The sequence below is a fragment of the Microtus pennsylvanicus genome, chromosome 15 (genome assembly GCF_037038515.1).
Source record: "Microtus pennsylvanicus isolate mMicPen1 chromosome 15, mMicPen1.hap1, whole genome shotgun sequence".
Taxonomy (NCBI): domain Eukaryota; kingdom Metazoa; phylum Chordata; class Mammalia; order Rodentia; family Cricetidae; genus Microtus; species Microtus pennsylvanicus.
The window spans coordinates 329,655-343,802 of NC_134593.1; the positions used below are offsets into that span (position 1 = coordinate 329,655).

At 43.1% G+C, this 14,148-nt stretch overlaps 1 protein-coding gene across 2 annotated transcripts in view; it reads left to right on the plus strand.

The window, feature by feature from the left end:
- Chd8 (chromodomain helicase DNA binding protein 8) overlaps positions 1–14,148 on the plus strand; it is a 71,341-nt gene that overhangs the window by 1,164 nt on the left and 56,029 nt on the right. The gene's annotated exons all lie outside the window — the stretch shown is intronic.

The following is a 14,148-nucleotide window of genomic DNA, read 5'->3' on the forward strand; positions in this document are numbered from 1 at the left end:
TATTGGTTTTTTTGAGAGCGTGTTCTGGAACTAGCTCTTGTAGACCAGGCTGGCCTCGAACTCAAAGAAATCCGTCTACCTGTGCCTCCCTAGTGCTGGAATTAAAGGCGTGCGTCACCAACATCCAGCATTTTTTTAAAATAATTTTTATGGTTGACTATGTAATTGACAACTCTTTTTTAAAAAATATTTATTTATTTATTTATACAATGTTTTGTCTGTATGCGTGCAGGCCAGAAGAGGGCGCCAGACCTCATTACAGATGGTTGTGAGCCACCATGTGGTTGCTGGGAATTGAACTCAGGACCTTTGGAAGAGCAGGCAATGCTCTTAACCACTGAGCCATCTCTCCAGCCCCGACAACTCTTTTTTTTTTTTCTTTTTCTTTTTTTTTGGATTTTTTTTGAGACAGGGTTTCTCTGTAGTTTTTGGTTCCTGTCCTGGAACTAGCTCTTGTAGACCAGGCTGGTCTCGAACTCACAGAGATCCGCCTGCCTCTGCCTCCTGAGTGCTGGGATTAAAGGCGTGCGCCACCACCGCCCGGCTTGACAACTCTTTTATAATTTATAATTTTTATTTTTTAAAATTTATTTATTATGTATATAGTGTTCTGAGCACCAGATCCCATTATAGATGGGTGTATATTATCATGTTGTTGCTGGGAATTGAACTCAGGACCTCTGGAACAGCAGTCAGTTCTCTTAACCTCTGAGCCATCTCTCCAGCCCTATTTTTATTTTATATGCATTGTTTTTTGCTATTGTTTTGATTTGTTTTATGTGTTTTTTTTTTCTGTGTGTGCCATCATGTATATCTGTGTGAGGGTGTTGGATCCTCTGGAGCTGGAGTCACAGACAGTTGTGAGCTGCCATGTGGGTGCTGGGAATGGAATCTGGTTCCACTAGAAAAGACAGTCAGTGTGTGTGTGTGTGTGTGTGTGTGTGTGTGTGTGTGTGTGTGTGTACGTACAGGAGGCCTGAGGTGGGGGCAAGCTGGGATGTATGCATAGGTTCTTGAATAGTTCAAATCTCTATGTTTGATCTGTCATGTGCATGTGGTCTTTTGATTTTTTTCAATTCTCAATCTGGCCACATCCTTTTTTTTTTAACTATTTATTTTATTTTATAGGCTAATATCTGTGTGAGAGTGCCAGGTCACTTGGAACTGGAATTATAGACAGTTATGAATTACCACGTGGGTGCTGGGAGTTGAACCCAGGCCTTCTGGAAGAGCAGCCAGTGCTCTTAACCTCTGAGCCATCTCTCCAGTCCCCATCAAACTGGCCACATCGTTTTTGATGTGGATAGAGAATATATCTGCTGAGCTGATTTTGTATTACCAGGAAACATGAATCTAGTCTCCTACAACAACCTTTTTTTGTAGGACTAGATGATAGGGCATTGTACCCATCTGGGCATAATTTTATATGAGACAACAGATTCTGTAAGAGGATGCTAAGGGTATCTTTTGAAGGAAACCTTTACACCTCTGAAAAGACAATTTCTAACTGGTTGGTGGTGGCACATGCCTTTAATCCTCCTCCCTTCAGGAGGCAGAGACAGTTGGATCTCTGTGTGTTCCCAGCCAGCCTGATCTATAGAGTGAGTTCTAGGACAGCCAAGGCTATACAGAGAAACCTTGTCTCACCCCCCCCCCCCCACACACACACAAAGAAAAAAAAGAAAACGAAAGAAAAGAGAATTTTTTAGCCAGTAAGGGCTAGAGCTAAGGGCCAAGCAGTTTTTAAAAGAAAAAAAAAAAAGAGAGAATTTTATTTTTATTTATTTATTTATTTTTGTTTTTGTTTTTTGAGACAGGGTTTCTCTGAAGCTTTGGAGCCTGTCCTGGAACTAGCTCTTGTTGACCAGGCTGGCCTCGAACTCACAGAGATCCTCCTGCCTCTGCCTCCCGAGTGCTGGGATTAAAGGTGTATACCACCTGGCAGAAAAGAGAATTTCTGTAAGCAGTACTGTGACTGAAGATTACTAAAATAGTAAGACTTAATACTTTAATTCCTGGAAGAGCTACAACATTCATATGAATGTTAAATAGTTTTATGAAATTATTTATCCACAGCCCTAAAATCTATTTTCTGAGCTCAAATTCAGTCTAATACTTGGGAGAAAAACTGAAGACGAACTTTCCCTGAAACCTGTAGGCCACCAGCAGAAGTCACTCTGCTTCTCTGCTTGCCTTTTAGATCTTGATTCTGAGATCTCAGGTCTTCGAATGACTTCCCCCAGCACTTCTGTGGCCATTCTGGTACTTACTGTCTCTTTCTTTGGCTTTTGATTCATCGGTAGGTGCTCGTGTTTCCTGTGTCACACACGTAGGCTTTATCTCTCCCCTAGAGGGAATTTTGTAGCATTGGTGGTTTTCTTATTAGGATTGATCCTGTGATTTGCTGGATGTCCAGTATCTGCATGACAGCTGTATTTTTTTTTTTAAGATTTATTTATTATGTATCTGTGTTCTTTCTGCATGTCTGCATGTCTGCCTGCAGGCCAGAAGAGGGCACCAGATCTCATTATGGATGATCGTGGACCACCATGTGGTTGCTGGGAATTGAACTCAGGACCTCTGGAAGAGCAGCCAGAGCTCTTGCCCTCTGAGCCATCTCTTCTGCACCCAGCCAGCTGTATTTTTATGTTACAGCTGCAGCTATTTTCTAGTGCCTGAAGTGCCTATCTCACTGTTTACTACGTTCCAGACATTGTCCTCACAGTTTTGTTTTTTGTTGTTGTTGTGTTTTTGTTTTTGTTTTTTTTTGTTTTTTTTTTTTTTTTTTTTTTGCTTTTTCGAGACAGGGTTTCTCTGTGGTTTTGGAGCCTGTCCTGGAACTAGCTCTGTAGACCAGGCTGGTCTCGAACTCACAGAGATCTGCCTGCCTCTGCCTCCCGAGTGCTGGGATTGAAGGTGTGCGCCACCACTGCCTGGCTCAAAGTTCACTCTTTTTGTGTTTTGTTGCTGTACTTTATATTTTAAATTTTTCATTGTAAGGAGTGAAGGATATAGCTTGGTAGCGCACCTGCAAAGCATATACAAAGCTATGGGTTAAATTCCCAGTATAGTTAAACTATTCTGTAGGGAATTTTTTTCTCTCTCTCTTAATTTTCCTTCTTTGATAATTTCAGTCAGGAATGCTATGTTTATATCATTTCCATTCTTCTTTCCCCTCCAGTTCCTCCCATGCCCCCTGATTCCTCACATTATTGACCTCTTTAATTATTAGTGTGTGTGTGTGTGCATGCCTGCTGAGTCCATCCAGTGTTGCTTGCGTGTATATGTACTTAGGACCGACCTTCTGGGGTGGCTTAACTATGGGAGGCTCATTTTTAGACAGGACTGATTCTTCCTCTTTCATTAATTGCCTATAACTCTTCTTTAAGGAGTGGCAGGATCTTGACTTTGGTGGGGGTTGCTTTGTTTTTTGTTGTTTGTTTTTTGTTTTGAGGCAAGTCTCACATAGTTAGGCTGCCCTTGAACTCTGCTATATGCCTGAGACTGGCTTTGAACTTGTTAATCCATCTTCCTAAATATCCCCAGATGCTGACAGAGCAGGTCTGTGCCGCCATTTTTATTTTCTTTTCTTTTTTGGGGGGGGGTTTGTTTTTTTGTTTGTTTTTTGGGTTTTTGAGGCAGGGTTTCTCTGTGTATCTCTGGCTGTCCTGGAACTCACTCTGTAGACCAGGCTGGCCTCCAACTCACAGAGATCCACATGCCTCTCTCTCCTGAGTGTTGGGATTAAAGGTGTGCGCCGCCACCACCTGACTTCTTACTTTTTTCTTATTGTCCATTACTTTCTGTCCTTCAGTGGGGTTTCCTGGATTGTTTAGTGCCACATGAAGCAAAATGTTCAACTTAAATTGTCTTATATTTTGCTTTTGGATTATAGCAAGGGTCTTTTTAAAAATTGAAACATTTAAATTCCGTTCACTAACTGTATATTACACAGTTATCAAAGGTCCAATAGAAGGGGCTGTGGATGTAACACTTGCCTAGTATTTACAGGCCCCGAGTCCTGTCTATAATACCACCAAAAAAAAAAAAAATCAGAAAAGTCAGTAGACATAGATAGCAGTGAACCTTGCATGGATAATCGCATCATATTCGTCTTCAGCAGGAATAGATCCAAGAGTATATTCTGAGCACTAAACAGTTTAGGGAGCTTAGACAGAATTCTACCTTCTTCAAATTCTAGTTATCATTGTATGGTCTCACTAATTTATTTGAAAAGATTGCCAAAAATAATTATTTATTGGTATGCATAATTATTAAGTTCTTTTTATTGTTGAAAGAATAAAATATCCCTGATTTTATTTCTTCTGCATATCTCCAGAGAAATTTGTAGTATATAACCTCACTTTATTTTGAAATGATAGTCCAGTAGCATTCTACCAAAATTACTTGGCAGAAATTTCTAGGATTGAACCCTCCCCATATGTCAGCACCTAAAATGTGATTGTGATAAACTTTTCCTAATTCCCCACAGTCTGGTAAAATAATTGCATAATGACCTTTTTTTCCCCATAATGACCTTTTGTTCTGAGATTCTATAGCTTTTTTTTTAAAACTTTAATTTTTTAGTGTTTTTATTTCTATCATTATTTGTTTTGTTTTGAGACAGAGTCTCTCTGCATAGTGCTGGCTGTCTTTTAACTCACGATGTAGACCAGGCTGGCCTTGAACTCACAAAGAATCTACCTGCCTCTGTCTCCCACATGCTGGGATTTAAGGCATGTGCCTCCAGAAGAGAGCACTACAATCACATAAGGTCTGGCTTGTTAGGGGGGGGATGCTAGATCTGAACTGTGGTCCTCTTGATTTGCTGCAAGTCTTTTTAGCTACTGAGCTATCTCCAGTACACAAAACGCAACCTCCCCCCCCCCCCTTTTGAGACAGGATCTTATTCTAACCCAGGTTGGCCTGGAACCACTAACTACCATAGACTGGCTTAGATAATGGTTTTTTCATTGTAATGTGTGTGCCTTAAGTCTGTGTGCACCACTTTTATTCGGGTGCCTATGAAGACCGGACCTGGGCATCAGATCCCCTGGAACTGGAGTTACTGGTGGTCGTGAGCTGCCCGGTGTGGGTGCTAGAAATCAAATCCAGGTCCTCTACAAGAACAGCAAGTGCTCTTAACCACTGAACCATCTCCTGCCCTGCCTGGGACTTTTTAGCAGTCTTCCTGTCACAACTCCTGACTGCAGGGATTATGCACTTGAACCACCATGCTGAGTTTACAACCTATGGTATTAGGTCAATAACTTTCTGAGAAAGGTTATATAGTAAGTAAATGGCTTTCTATCTGGTGTGCTTAGGGACTGAATTCAGGATCTTCTCTACCATTGAACGTTTCCTTCAGCCACGGTAACTGAATTAGAAATAAAAAGATTATGTAGCTGGAAGTGGTGGCTCACCCTTTCACACCAGCACTCGGGAGGCAGAGGCAGGCGGATTTCTGTCAGTTCGAGGCCAGCCTGGTCTACAGAGCAAGTTCCAGGACAGGCTCCAAAGCTACACAGAGAAACTCTATCTCCAAATATGTGTATGAATATTGTCTGCATGTATGTATGTGTACCATGTGTATGCCTGGTACACAAGAAAGCTAAAGGAGAGTCTTGGATCCCCTGGAGCTGGAGTTACAGATGTTTGTGAGCCTCCCTGTGGGTACTGGAAACCAAAATCAGGAGGGCCTTTGCAAGAGCAGCAAGTGCTCTTAACCCCTGGGATTTCCAGCCCCATGCAACTTAATTCTTAAATTCATTTGAGAAGGCAGCCAAGCTCCTGGAACACTTGTGGATCCTGCAGGATTCTTGGAATTGCACCTTATGGTCATTATAGAAACCTTAGGGATTTCCTGCCTTTTTAAAAAAATTCCACTGCATATTTTGAGAGTGAGCTGAAGACATCTTTGGTGATGGGACATAAGTATTTGTAAGTATATTTTTCTATTAGTGATAGAATTTCTTTTTAGCTGGTTCTTTGAAAATTTAGTGAATTTTTTTTCTTTTCCTGGCTCGAGGAGTTTTTGTTTTTTTATTGTTTTTAAAACGAGGCATTTAAATATATCCCCAGTCGAGAAATTAGTGATTTTTGTAGGTTAATTGCCTATTTAGAGTTCAGATAACAGAATTTGGAAGGTGAGGTGTGGTTTTAGGTTTGTCTAAGTAAACTACATCAGTGAGAAGCCTTTTCTGGTCGATTTTGTGTGTGTGTGTGTGTGCATGCGTGTGTACATGAGTGTGTGTGTGTTGCTGTATAGGGATGGGACCCAAGGCCTTGGACACGCTAGACCAGAGCTAGCCCAGTGAACTGTATCATCTGTTTCTGAGTTTTCTTTTTTTCTTTTCTTGGGTTTTTGTTTTTGTTTTGTGGGAGAGGGGAGGTTTGGAGACTAGGTTTCTACATAGCCCTGGCTTTTCAGGAACTTACTATGTAGACCAGGCTCTCTTTGAACTCACACAGATCCACTTGCTTCTGCCTCCTTGGTGCTAGGATGTAAGGCCTACACCACCATGAATGGCATTGCTGGGGGTTTTGACTTTTGTCAGTGTTTTGTTCTTCCTTGTTTCTCTTCTATACTAACCCCCTTTTTTTTTGGTTTTTCGAGACAGGGTTTCTCTGTAGCTTTGGAGCCTGTCCTGGAACTAGCTCTGTAGACCAGGATGGTCTCGAACTCACAGAGATCTGCCTGTCTCTGCCTCCCGAGTGCTGGGATTAAAGGCATGTGCCACCATCGCCCGGCTCCCTTTTTTTCTTAAAAGATTTATTTTAACTTTTGTGTGTGTGTGTGTGTGTGTGTGTGTGTGTGTGTGTAGGTGCGTAGAGCATGGTGCCTAAAGAGCCAGAGTTAGATCCTTTTGGAGATGAAGTTTTATTTAGATGGTTCTGAGCCACCTCTGGATGTTGGGAACCAACCTTTGCCAGCGCAGAGTATGACTCCCCTCCTTCCCTCCCTCCCTTCTTCCTTCTCTTCCTTCCCTCCCTCCTTCCCTCTCTTCTTTCCCTTCCTTCCTCCCTCTCTCCCTTCCTTCTTTCCATCCTTCCCTCCATTCCTCCTTCCCTCTCTTCCTTCCCTCCCTCCCTCCTTCCCTTCTTCCCTCTCTTCCTTCCCTCCCTCCCTCCTTCCCTTTCTTCTTTCCCTCCCTTCTTTCCATCCTTCCCTCCCTCCCTTCCTTCTTCCCTCTTTCCATCCCTCCCTCCTTCCCTCCTTTCCTTCCTTCCTTCCCTTCTTCTTCCTTCCCTTCTCCTTCCTTCCTTCCTTCCTTCCTTCCTTCCTTCCTTCCTTCCTTCTCTTCCTTCCCTTCCTTCCTTTTTTTTTTTTTTTGAGACAAGGGTTTTTCTGTGTCTGAAGCTCTTTCTTAGACCAGACTGGCCTCAAACTCACAGAGTTCTACCTGCCTCTGTTTTCCTAGTGCTGGGATTAAAGGTATTCACCATCATCGCCCTGCTAGGGAACTTTTTTAAATGAGGCATTTAAATATCTGTACAGGTTTTGGTCATTTCCTTATTTCTCTCATGAAAGTTGGTGCAGGCTTAAGTCTGCAGGAGCTGGGCCTGAGCTAGCAAGGGAATTACGAATTACACAAGAACATCCTGGGGGGGGGGGGGCGGGCTGGAGAGATGGCTCAGAGGTTAAGAGCACTGACTGCTCTTCCGGAGATCCTGAGTTCATTCAATTCCCAGCAACCACATGCTGGCTCACAACCATCTGTAATGAGATCTGGTGCCCTCTTCTGGCATACATGGAGGCTGAACACTGTGTACATAATAAATAAATAAATCTTAAAAAAAAAAAGAGAACATCCTGTATGATAGATGCTGAGATACTCCTGCGCACGTGGTGGTGAGTTTGATTCCTCAGCATCGTCCTGGATTCTAATGCTAACTGAGATCTACTGAGGGCTGTGCATGTTAATGCCAGGTCCCTTGGCCCTGCAGCTCCAGCTGGGAAACTCATTTGTGTGTTTTGGTTTCCCATCTTCCTGCCTAGCAGACGTTAGATGATGGATTTTAGTGGCATTGTTATAAAATATTGGCTAAGGAATAAATTCCTCTTCATTTGCCTACTCTGTGTCAAACGTTACATATTATCTTCTACTCTTTAGGATTGCTTTGAATGCATGGGCTGTTAGTTTTATAGCATGTAGTTGATTGAGGAAACACTCAGAACAATGTATGAAGAGTGGCTTACTTAAAATAGGGAAAGCTAGGTTGCATGGAGGTGGAGACCGGGGCTGTTAGCTGAGTGCTGTACGTGGTGATTTACACACCCAGAGGTAGCAGCAGCAGTCGCTGTCCTGGTCAGGTTAGACTTCTCTGGAACTCCGTCATCATCATTTTGTGAGTGTTTCTATTGTGTACGTGTGGGTAGGCGTGTGTCTGCTGTCTGGAGCCATCAGTTCTCTCCTCCTGCACACGTGTTCCAGGACCTGAACTCAACCTTTTCCTCTTGAGTGGCAATCTCCTTTCCCATTGAGCATCAGACCTGTCCTCAGCTTCATAGTTTCTCCTTCTCTGACCATGAACCAGTGATGCGGTATTGCTTCAGATTCAGCCTGAGTTTAAGGGCAAAGATCCTTAAAGACTCAAAGATTACACTCTTATTTTCTCTCTTCAGGCTTAGACCAAAACTCTAGAGTTTTACCTGTAGTTAAAAAAAAAAATTCTACAATGAGGTTGACTTAAAAAAAAGAGTCCAGGCTGGATCATGGTGCACGCCTTTAATCCCAGCACTCGGGAGAGCAGGCGGATCTCTGTGAGTTCGAGGCCAGCCTAGTCTACAAGAGCTAATTCCAAGGACTGGCTCCAAAGCTACACAGAGAAACCCTGTCTGGCCGGGGTGGCGGGCAAAAAAATAAAGGATCACTGGGTTCCTGTTCATCACTTACCTGCTCTGTGCTTGAAGAAGTTTTGCCAGTCAGTGGTGGTGCATGCCTTTAATCTCAGCACTTGGGAGGCAGAGGCAGGCGGATCTCTGTGAGTATGAGGCCGGTCTGGTCTACAGAGTGAGTTCCAGAACAGGCTCCAAAACTACCGAGAAACTCTGTCTCAAAAAAACAAAACAAAAAAAAGTCCAGACCCTATTTTTAAGTCCTGTGGGTGTATATACTGTTAACACTTGCTTTTTGCTACCACCTTAAATTATCACCACTGGATAATTTAAGTCATCATTCCCCCATTCAAGTACTAACCAGGCCTGACCCTGCTTAGCTTCCAAGATCAGACAAGATCGGGAGTGTTCAGGGTGGTATGGCCATAGACGAGAAGTCATCATTCTAAACATAAAAGGGATCACCAAAATTTCACTTCTGCCGATAGTGATACATGCTGTAGAAAAGTCTTTTGTGTGTATGTATACCCCCTTGTTTTTAATTTGATGTGTACAGGTTTGCCTGCATGTATATCTGCACTGTTTGCTTGTTCAGTATCTATGAAGGTCAGAAAAGAGTGTTGGGTCTCCTGGGACTAGAGTTACAGATGGTGCGGGCTGTCGTGTGTGTGTGTGTGTGTGTGTGTGTGTGTGTGTGTGTGTGTGTGTGTGCTGAGAATCAAACATGGTGTCTCTGGAAGAGTCTCTAGTCTTACGGCTTCTTTTGCTCTGTATAAGGCTGTGCCTGCAACTGGTCCTGAGAAGTGAAGGTGATTTTGGTTTATGATGTCTTTTCTGAGTGTTACTGAAGGGAAGCCTTTCCCCTCTTGTTTGTTGTATGTTTAGTAAGGGAAGACGTTGAAAGAGATGAGGGCTTCACTCATACACACTTTTGGTTGGAGGTTTAATACGTTCTTCAGCAAAAGTACATCGAATGCCCATTACCACCAAGACAGGTTAGAAATAGTCTTTGCTTACATTCTAACAAGGAAGGAAAGACATCAAAAACTATATAATTGGTTATCCAGTCTCCACTTAAAAGGAGAAAGTATTGATTATTAAGAGTGACTTTATTGATTATTAGTTTGTTTTTGTTTTTGAGATAGGGTCTTCCTCTATAACCCTGATTTGCCTGGAACTCTGCTTGTGGCTCAGGCTGGCCTTTGATTCCTCCTGCCTGCCTTCTGAGTGTTAGGATAATAGCCATGAACTACCTACCATGCCTGGCTAAGAGAATTTATAGTAGGAATATGTATCTTAGGACACAGTAGATACGGTATGGTAGTTACATTGCCTAGATTTAAATCTGGTACTACTTTTTTTTACTGGCTGTAGGATATTGGACAAATTAATAATCTCTTATGTCTCATTTTCCTCAAGATAAGTGTTTCAGCTTGTTAAGAAAATTAAGGTTGGGTATAATTTATTAGTAGAGCAGTTCCTAGGTTATTAATTCCTCCTTAATACCATGTGACATTGGATGGGAGCAGAGAAAGGAAAAGGAAAGGATTACTTCGGTTACAAGACAAGTGCAATGGTCCAGTAGTAACCAGAACCGATAGAGCAAAAGTAGGTGATGCAGGAGGTAAAGAAAAGGATGTCTTGTTTCTGGCTGTGACTTGATAGGAGGTTGCTGGAAGGTGGTCATGTTTAGTAGTGGGGGACTGGAGAGGCACCAAGAAAGAATGTTGAGTAAGCTTTTAACTGGGGCAGTGGGTTCAGAGGTAGAAATAAAAGAAGTGAGGGCATGTGGATCATTCAGTGAAGAAATGAAAGAAAGCAGTTGGGGCTGTACGAATTAGACATCCTTGAAGAAAGGACGGTGTGAAGAGAAGAAACCTGGGAGCCTGAGTGAAACTCAGAGCAGAGAGAAGAGAGAAGTGGCTGCAGAGGCAGAGGGAAAACCATCATGGGGCCTTGAAGCCACGAGGAAGATGTGTAAGGAGAGGGTGGTTTTCTGCAATCACATGTGTGCCTGGTACCTTCAGGGGCCAGAAGAAGGCTTTGGATCCCCTGGAACTAAAATGGGTAGTTGTAAGCTACCATACGGATGCTGAGAACTGAACCCGAGCCCTCTGCTGGAGCAGCAAGTATTCTTAACTCCTGAGCCCTCTGTCCCCTCCAATGGGTATTTTTCCTTTGATAGGATAGACTGGTCTCCATCCTTAAAATCTTTACTCTCCTTGCTTGCTCCCTTCATCTCTAGTTCCTTTCTGTTTTTTTTTTTAAGTTGTCATAGCTCATTCTGTTCCTTAAATTATAATGTCCCCCCATTTTGTTTGTTTTTGTGTTTGTTTGTTTTTCGAGATAAGGTTTCACTGCTTAGCCCTGGCTGTTCAGGAACTCACTTTGAAGACCAGGGTGGCCTAGAACTCAGAGATCTGCCTGCCTGTGCCACCACCACCCAGCCTAACATCCATCCTCTTTTATTAGCTCTTGCCTTCTATTCAAACTACATTTGGCCTGTTTCTGGGCCCTGTTCCTTCCTCCCGTCATATTTTGAATCACATTGCTATAGTTCAGATCTTAATTATCTTGTTAGGTAGGATGCAGAAGGGGAATTTATTGGAAGGTTATTAAGTGGCTCACAAATTTAAGGTTTAAAAGATGGTCTGAAAGCAAGAGAGGTATGTCCACAGAGACTAGACACAACACTGAACAATGTGGCTCTGCAGATAGGACTTCTCCCCCAAGGTCTCATGCATAAGTATCTCATCATATATGCCTTTGATTGCTGGACAGAAAGAGCATGTTAGTAAATCTCCAGTATCTTTGCTGGACTCATGGCACTCTCCTGACTGACCCTACATCTTCTGCTCTTCCATCCCTCAAAGCAAGTTAGGTAACAAAGATTAGTTCTGATCAAGTCATTACTTTTGTTTCTGTAAGACAATGGCTCTCTGATGCCTGACTCTTGCCTGCCCTTCAGCTTTCTGTCTGTTCAGTTTCCTGTGATGTATGTGTTGGTAGGACTGAACCACAGAATTCTGTGTCACATACTCTTCATTTGCATGCTTTTGTTTTTGCCTTCCTTCTTGCTATCTCTGCTGCTTGGTTGTCTTTTTCGTGTGGTCCACCTTAACCTATCTCCTATAATTTAAGAAACTACTTCCTGGTATCTTTTCCTCCTAAATTAATTTTACCTTCTTCTTTTGTCTCTGTAGTGAGCCCTGCTGGTTGTGTTACCGTCTTATAACTGTTTATACTTGCCCACTTGTTATTATCATAATGCCTACTACTTACCTTTTCCCACATTACACACACCCAATAGGAGTAGTGATTATCTCTCTCACACACTCCCCTCCCATCTCCCTCCCTCTATCTTGTTTTTTGTTGTTTTTGTTTAAATAGGCCTTGAGTGCCTGATACTCCTGTCCCCCTCCCCCTTCAAGTGCTAGAATTACAGGCATGCACCATCATGTCTGGTGGGTAATGGGTTATTTATTTTTGGACTCCTAATATTATCAAGTTATTTAGTAGTATACTGTCTACTCAGTAATTTTATTTATTTATTTATTTATTTATTTATACAGTATCCTGCCTGTAGGCCAGAAGAGGGCACCAGATCTCATTATAGGTGGTTGTGAGCCACCATGTGGTGAGGACCTCTGGAAGAGCAGTCAGTGCTCTTAACCGCTGAGCCATCTCTCCATCTCCTCAGTAAATGTTTAGATAACTGGGCATGGTAATCCTGAAATCATGGCTGTAATTTCAGCACTGGGGAGGCTGAGGCAGGAGAATCACCATAAATTTGTGGCAAGCTTGGGCTACATAGTGAGTTCCAAGGCAATCTAGATTATGTACTGTGAGACCTTGTCTCAGACAAGAATTGAGGTAGTGAATGAAGAAATGTAGATCTTAGAACGTAAGATTTGGACACAGCAAATCAAGGGTAGTATACAGTTTGAATGCAGCAGTATTGATTAGACCCATATGAGAAAACATATAGCAATAGTAATGACTTATTTGACTAGCATGTGTTTGCATCGAATAACAGTGGGAACTAGTACAAAAAGGGCAAGGTGTGCTATTAAATCTACCTTAGCCTCCTGCATGCTAGAATTGCAGACATGCCCCACACATTTACAAGACTAACAGGATGTCTTTGAAAGTTCTTAAGCATGAAGTTTGTTTGGTCAAATTGTGTATTAGAAAATTAGGCCAGGCAGTGTTGGGGCATTCCTTTAATACCAGCACATGGAAAGTAGAGATAGGTGGATCTTTGAGTTCGAGGCCAGCCTGGTCTACAGAACGAGTTCCAGGACATCTCCAAAAAGCTACAGAGTCTCGAAAAACGAAACAACAATAAAAGAAAAGATAATTAAGGTAGCAGGATGGGATCAGGAGTGAGAAAGATCGTTTACGAGACTTGCAAGAAAGCAAATCCTGACTTTGCTACTTAGTTTCTTAGTTGGATTCTTCAGCGGCTCGGTTTTCTCATCTGATTCAAAATGGTTGAGTTTCAACCATAGCGCAGTGCAGGTTCTGAAGTCTGTTCGAATACATTGCCGTTGTGTCAGTAGGACTTGGCAGTTAATTGGATGCTAAATATGGAGGTTCAGAGCCAGACTAAATAGGAAGCCTTAATACTACTACAGTCTAACTGGGTGTTCCTGGCCTGTCTAGTGGTAGGCAACACTGGGGTCTTTAAAAGTAGGAGGTTTAAGTTCAAGTTGATCTTTCTCCTAGACTGCTTGGGACACTGGGGATGGACAGTGCCGTGAGAGCGAAGTCAAACTCACTGTTTGGAGAGAAAGAACCTGGGGGAGGACTGGGTGTGTATTTTTGGAGGGCACCGGGTCACAGAAGCACCTGAGCTAACTTTGTGGAAGCAGAAGTGTCAAGCATGCAAGCCAGTTTCCTGGGTTATAGCACAGAGTGTTTTATCTTGGAAGAGGAGAGCGAAAGGCTGCGTGCCCAGCAACTGTACTGCCTCCTGGTATCGTCTGGGCACCTTGTGGTGGGGAGTGGGAGGGAGTGACAGGGCTGCCGGAAGGCAGGGGTTCCAGAGGGAGGCGGAGCTGGCCTAGTGCAGAACCTTCCCAGAGCTCCTCTCGGGTGTGCTAGCGGTGTGAGTGCTAAGAAACCACCCTTAGGATTGCGCTCTTTGCACCTTCGTTTTCAAGCAAGCTGCAGGCTTGGTCTCGGCCCTAGAAACCGGATAGGCCTCGCTGTGCGCTCTCAACCTAACCTGCGGGGGAAGGGAGCTGCTTCTAGTCCCGCCCTTGCGCTGTTTTGCGTCTCTGCGCCTTTGTTTGAGTGGCAGTGCG